Genomic DNA, 7,242 nt, shown 5'->3' on the forward strand with positions numbered 1-7,242 from the left:
ACTCAGTGCAGTATTCAGCCTCTCTGGTGTCAAGTCTGATTTTGGAAAAAAAAAAAAAAAAATCCAAAATCAGACAGAGTGTTGAGACCAGAGAGGCAAAGACCGCATTGACTCAGTGCAGTATTCAGCCTCTCTGGTGTCAAGTCTGATTTTGGAAAAAAAAAAAAAAAATCCAAAATCAGACAGAGTGTTGACACCAGAGAGGCTAAGACCGCATTGACTCAGTGCGGTATTCAGCCTCTCTGGTGTCAAGTCTGATTTTGGAAAAAAAAAAAAAAATCCAAAATCAGACAGAGTGTTGACACCAGAGAGGCTAAGACCGCATTGACTCAGTGCGGTATTCAGCCTCACTGGTGTCAAGTCTGATTTTGGAAAAAAAAAAAATCCAAAATCAGACAGAGTGTTGACACCAGAGAGGCTAAGACCGCATTGACTCAGTGCGGTTTTCAGCCTCTCTGGTGTCAAATCTGATTTTGGAAAAAAAAAAAAAAAAAAAAAAAAATTAAAATCAGACAGAGTGTTGAGACCAGAGAGGCTAAGACCGCATTGACTCAGTGCGGTATTCAGCCTCTCTGGTGTCAAGTCTGATTTTGGAAAAAAAAAAAAAAAATCCAAAATCAGACAGAGTGTTGACACCAGAGAGGCTAAGACCGCATTGACTCACTGCGGTATTCAGCCTCTCTGGTGTCAAGTCTGATTTTGGAAAAAAAAAAAAAAAAATCCAAAATCAGACAGAGTTGACACCTGAGAGGCTAAGACCGCATTGACTCAGTGCAGTATTCAGCCTCTCTGGTGTCAAGTCTGATTTTGGAAAAAAAAAAAAAAAAATCCAAAATCAGACAGAGTGTTGAGACCAGAGAGGCAAAGACCGCATTGACTCAGTGCAGTATTCAGCCTCTCTGGTGTCAAGTCTGATTTTGGAAAAAAAAAAAAAAAATCCAAAATCAGACAGAGTGTTGACACCAGAGAGGCTAAGACCGCATTGACTCACTGCGGTATTCAGCCTCTCTGGTGTCAAGTCTGATTTTGGAAAAAAAAAAAAAAAATCCAAAATCAGACAGAGTGTTGACACCAGAGAGGCTAAGACCGCATTGACTCAGTGCGGTATTCAGCCTCACTGGTGTCAAGTCTGATTTTGGAAAAAAAAAAAAAAAAATCCAAAATCAGACAGAGTGTTGAGACCAGAGAGGCAAAGACCGCATTGACTCAGTGCGGTATTCAGCCTCTCTGGTGTCAAGTCTGATTTTGGAAAAAAAAAAAAAAAATCCAAAATCAGACAGAGTGTTGACACCAGAGAGGCTAAGACCGCATTGACTCACTGCGGTATTCAGCCTCTCTGGTGTCAAGTCTGATTTTGGAAAAAAAAAAAAAATCCAAAATCAGACAGAGTGTTGACACCAGAGAGGCTAAGACCGCATTGACTCAGTGCGGTATTCAGCCTCACTGGTGTCAAGTCTGATTTTGGAGAAAAAAAAAATCCAAAATCAGACAGAGTGTTGACACCAGAGAGGCTAAGACCGCATTGACTCAGTGCGGTTTTCAGCCTCTCTGGTGTCAAATCTGATTTTGGAAAAAAAAAAAAAAAAAAAAAAAAAATTAAAATCAGACAGAGTGTTGAGACCAGAGAGGCTAAGACCGCATTGACTCAGTGCGGTATTCAGCCTCTCTGGTGTCAAGTCTGATTTTGGAAAAAAAAAAAAAAAATCCAAAATCAGACAGAGTGTTGACACCAGAGAGGCTAAGACCGCATTGACTCAGTGCGGTATTCAGCCTCACTGGTGTCAAGTCTGATTTTGGAAAAAAAAAAAAAAAAATCCAAAATCAGACAGAGTGTTGAGACCAGAGAGGCAAAGACCGCATTGACTCAGTGCGGTATTCAGCCTCTCTGGTGTCAAGTCTGATTTTGGAAAAAAAAAAAAAAAATCCAAAATCAGACAGAGTGTTGACACCAGAGAGGCTAAGACCGCATTGACTCACTGCGGTATTCAGCCTCTCTGGTGTCAAGTCTGATTTTGGAAAAAAAAAAAAAAATCCAAAATCAGACAGAGTGTTGACACCAGAGAGGCTAAGACCGCATTGACTCAGTGCGGTATTCAGCCTCACTGGTGTCAAGTCTGATTTTGGAAAAAAAAAAAATCCAAAATCAGACAGAGTGTTGACACCAGAGAGGCTAAGACCGCATTGACTCAGTGCGGTTTTCAGCCTCTCTGGTGTCAAATCTGATTTTGGAAAAAAAAAAAAAAAAAAAAAAAAATTAAAATCAGACAGAGTGTTGAGACCAGAGAGGCTAAGACCGCATTGACTCAGTGCGGTATTCAGCCTCTCTGGTGTCAAGTCTGATTTTGGAAAAAAAAAAAAAAAAATCCAAAATCAGACAGAGTTGACACCAGAGAGGCTAAGACCGCATTGACTCAGTGCAGTATTCAGCCTCTCTGGTGTCAAGTCTGATTTTGGAAAAAAAAAAAAAAATCCAAAATCAGACAGAGTGTTGACACCAGAGAGGCTAAGACCGCATTGACTCAGTGCGGTATTCAGCCTCACTGGTGTCAAGTCTGATTTTGGAAAAAAAAAAAATCCAAAATCAGACAGAGTGTTGACACCAGAGAGGCTAAGACCGCATTGACTCAGTGCGGTTTTCAGCCTCTCTGGTGTCAAATCTGATTTTGGAAAAAAAAAAAAAAAAAAAAAAATTAAAATCAGACAGAGTGTTGAGACCAGAGAGGCTAAGACCGCATTGACTCAGTGCGGTATTCAGCCTCTCTGGTGTCAAGTCTGATTTTGGAAAAAAAAAAAAAAAAATCCAAAATCAGACAGAGTTGACACCAGAGAGGCTAAGACCGCATTGACTCAGTGCAGTATTCAGCCTCTCTGGTGTCAAGTCTGATTTTGGAAAAAAAAAAAAAAATCCAAAATCAGACAGAGTGTTGAGACCAGAGAGGCTAAGACCGCATTGACTCAGTGCGGTATTCAGCCTCACTGGTGTCAAGTCTGATTTTGGAAAAAAAAAAAATCCAAAATCAGACAGAGTGTTGACACCAGAGAGGCTAAGACCGCATTGACTCAGTGCGGTTTTCAGCCTCTCTGGTGTCAAATCTGATTTTGGAAAAAAAAAAAAAAAAAAAAAAAAAATTAAAATCAGACAGAGTGTTGAGACCAGAGAGGCTAAGACCGCATTGACTCAGTGCGGTATTCAGCCTCTCTGGTGTCAAGTCTGATTTTGGAAAAAAAAAAAAAAAAATCCAAAATCAGACAGAGTTGACACCAGAGAGGCTAAGACCGCATTGACTCAGTGCAGTATTCAGCCTCTCTGGTGTCAAGTCTGATTTTGGAAAAAAAAAAAAAAATCCAAAATCAGACAGAGTGTTGAGACCAGAGAGGCAAAGACCGCATTGACTCAGTGCAGTATTCAGCCTCTCTGGTGTCAAGTCTGATTTTGGAAAAAAAAAAAAAAAATCCAAAATCAGACAGAGTGTTGACACCAGAGAGGCTTAGACCGCATTGACTCACTGCGGTATTCAGCCTCTCTGGTGTCAAGTCTGATTTTGGAAAAAAAAAAAAAAAAATCCAAAATCAGACAGAGTTGACACCTGAGAGGCTAAGACCGCATTGACTCAGTGCAGTATTCAGCCTCTCTGGTGTCAAGTCTGATTTTGGAAAAAAAAAAAAAAAAAATCCAAAATCAGACAGAGTGTTGAGACCAGAGAGGCAAAGACCGCATTGACTCAGTGCAGTATTCAGCCTCTCTGGTGTCAAGTCTGATTTTGGAAAAAAAAAAAAAAAATCCAAAATCAGACAGAGTGTTGACACCAGAGAGGCTAAGACCGCATTGACTCACTGCGGTATTCAGCCTCTCTGGTGTCAAGTCTGATTTTGGAAAAAAAAAAAAAAATCCAAAATCAGACAGAGTGTTGACACCAGAGAGGCTAAGACCGCATTGACTCAGTGCGGTATTCAGCCTCACTGGTGTCAAGTCTGATTTTGGAAAAAAAAAAAAAAAAATCCAAAATCAGACAGAGTGTTGAGACCAGAGAGGCAAAGACCGCATTGACTCAGTGCGGTATTCAGCCTCTCTGGTGTCAAGTCTGATTTTGGAAAAAAAAATAAAAAATCCAAAATCAGACAGAGTGTTGACACCAGAGAGGCTAAGACCGCATTGACTCACTGCGGTATTCAGCCTCTCTGGTGTCAAGTCTGATTTTGGAAAAAAAAAAAAAAATCCAAAATCAGACAGAGTGTTGACACCAGAGAGGCTAAGACCGCATTGACTCAGTGCGGTATTCAGCCTCACTGGTGTCAAGTCTGATTTTGGAAAAAAAAAAAATCCAAAATCAGACAGAGTGTTGACACCAGAGAGGCTAAGACCGCATTGACTCAGTGCGGTTTTCAGCCTCTCTGGTGTCAAATCTGATTTTGGAAAAAAAAAAAAAAAAAAAAAAAAATTAAAATCAGACAGAGTGTTGAGACCAGAGAGGCTAAGACCGCATTGACTCAGTGCGGTATTCAGCCTCTCTGGTGTCAAGTCTGATTTTGGAAAAAAAAAAAAAAAAATCCAAAATCAGACAGAGTTGACACCAGAGAGGCTAAGACCGCATTGACTCAGTGCAGTATTCAGCCTCTCTGGTGTCAAGTCTGATTTTGGAAAAAAAAAAAAAAATCCAAAATCAGACAGAGTGTTGAGACCAGAGAGGCAAAGACCGCATTGACTCAGTGCAGTATTCAGCCTCTCTGGTGTCAAGTCTGATTTTGGAAAAAAAAAAAAAAAAATCCAAAATCAGACAGAGTGTTGACACCAGAGAGGCTTAGACCGCATTGACTCACTGCGGTATTCAGCCTCTCTGGTGTCAAGTCTGATTTTGGAAAAAAAAAAAAAAAAATCCAAAATCAGACAGAGTTGACACCTGAGAGGCTAAGACCGCATTGACTCAGTGCAGTATTCAGCCTCTCTGGTGTCAAGTCTGATTTTGGAAAAAAAAAAAAAAAAATCCAAAATCAGACAGAGTGTTGAGACCAGAGAGGCAAAGACCGCATTGACTCAGTGCAGTATTCAGCCTCTCTGGTGTCAAGTCTGATTTTGGAAAAAAAAAAAAAAAAAAAAAAAATTAAAATCAGACAGAGTGTTGAGACCAGAGAGGCTAAGACCGCATTGACTCAGTGCGGTATTCAGCCTCTCTGGTGTCAAGTCTGATTTTGGAAAAAAAAAAAAAAAAATCCAAAATCAGACAGAGTGTTGAGACCAGAGAGGCAAAGACCGCATTGACTCAGTGCAGTATTCAGCCTCTCTGGTGTCAAGTCTGATTTTGGAAAAAAAAAAAAAAAAATCCAAAATCAGACAGAGTGTTGAGACCAGAGAGGCAAAGACCGCATTGACTCAGTGCAGTATTCAGCCTCTCTGGTGTCAAGTCTGATTTTGGAAAAAAAAAAAAAAAATCCAAAATCAGACAGAGTGTTGACACCAGAGAGGCTAAGACCGCATTGACTCAGTGCGGTATTCAGCCTCTCTGGTGTCAAGTCTGATTTTGGAAAAAAAAAAAAAAATCCAAAATCAGACAGAGTGTTGACACCAGAGAGGCTAAGACCGCATTGACTCAGTGCGGTATTCAGCCTCACTGGTGTCAAGTCTGATTTTGGAAAAAAAAAAAATCCAAAATCAGACAGAGTGTTGACACCAGAGAGGCTAAGACCGCATTGACTCAGTGCGGTTTTCAGCCTCTCTGGTGTCAAATCTGATTTTGGAAAAAAAAAAAAAAAAAAAAAAAAATTAAAATCAGACAGAGTGTTGAGACCAGAGAGGCTAAGACCGCATTGACTCAGTGCGGTATTCAGCCTCTCTGGTGTCAAGTCTGATTTTGGAAAAAAAAAAAAAAAATCCAAAATCAGACAGAGTGTTGACACCAGAGAGGCTAAGACCGCATTGACTCACTGCGGTATTCAGCCTCTCTGGTGTCAAGTCTGATTTTGGAAAAAAAAAAAAAAAAATCCAAAATCAGACAGAGTTGACACCTGAGAGGCTAAGACCGCATTGACTCAGTGCAGTATTCAGCCTCTCTGGTGTCAAGTCTGATTTTGGAAAAAAAAAAAAAAAAATCCAAAATCAGACAGAGTGTTGAGACCAGAGAGGCAAAGACCGCATTGACTCAGTGCAGTATTCAGCCTCTCTGGTGTCAAGTCTGATTTTGGAAAAAAAAAAAAAAAATCCAAAATCAGACAGAGTGTTGACACCAGAGAGGCTAAGACCGCATTGACTCACTGCGGTATTCAGCCTCTCTGGTGTCAAGTCTGATTTTGGAAAAAAAAAAAAAAAATCCAAAATCAGACAGAGTGTTGACACCAGAGAGGCTAAGACCGCATTGACTCAGTGCGGTATTCAGCCTCACTGGTGTCAAGTCTGATTTTGGAAAAAAAAAAAAAAAAATCCAAAATCAGACAGAGTGTTGAGACCAGAGAGGCAAAGACCGCATTGACTCAGTGCGGTATTCAGCCTCTCTGGTGTCAAGTCTGATTTTGGAAAAAAAAAAAAAAAATCCAAAATCAGACAGAGTGTTGACACCAGAGAGGCTAAGACCGCATTGACTCACTGCGGTATTCAGCCTCTCTGGTGTCAAGTCTGATTTTGGAAAAAAAAAAAAAAATCCAAAATCAGACAGAGTGTTGACACCAGAGAGGCTAAGACCGCATTGACTCAGTGCGGTATTCAGCCTCACTGGTGTCAAGTCTGATTTTGGAAAAAAAAAAAATCCAAAATCAGACAGAGTGTTGACACCAGAGAGGCTAAGACCGCATTGACTCAGTGCGGTTTTCAGCCTCTCTGGTGTCAAATCTGATTTTGGAAAAAAAAAAAAAAAAAAAAAAAAATTAAAATCAGACAGAGTGTTGAGACCAGAGAGGCTAAGACCGCATTGACTCAGTGCGGTATTCAGCCTCTCTGGTGTCAAGTCTGATTTTGGAAAAAAAAAAAAAAAATCCAAAATCAGACAGAGTGTTGACACCAGAGAGGCTAAGACCGCATTGACTCAGTGCGGTATTCAGCCTCACTGGTGTCAAGTCTGATTTTGGAAAAAAAAAAAAAAAAAAATCAGACAGAGTGTTGAGACCAGAGAGGCAAAGACCGCATTGACTCAGTGCGGTATTCAGCCTCTCTGGTGTCAAGTCTGATTTTGGAAAAAAAAAAAAAAAATCCAAAATCAGACAGAGTGTTGACACCAGAGAGGCTAAGACCGCATTGACTCACTGCGGTATTCAGCC

The sequence above is a fragment of the Poromitra crassiceps genome, assembly GCF_964638095.1.
Source record: "Poromitra crassiceps genome assembly, contig: HAP1_SCAFFOLD_391, whole genome shotgun sequence".
NCBI classification, from domain to species: Eukaryota; Metazoa; Chordata; class Actinopteri; order Beryciformes; family Melamphaidae; genus Poromitra; species Poromitra crassiceps.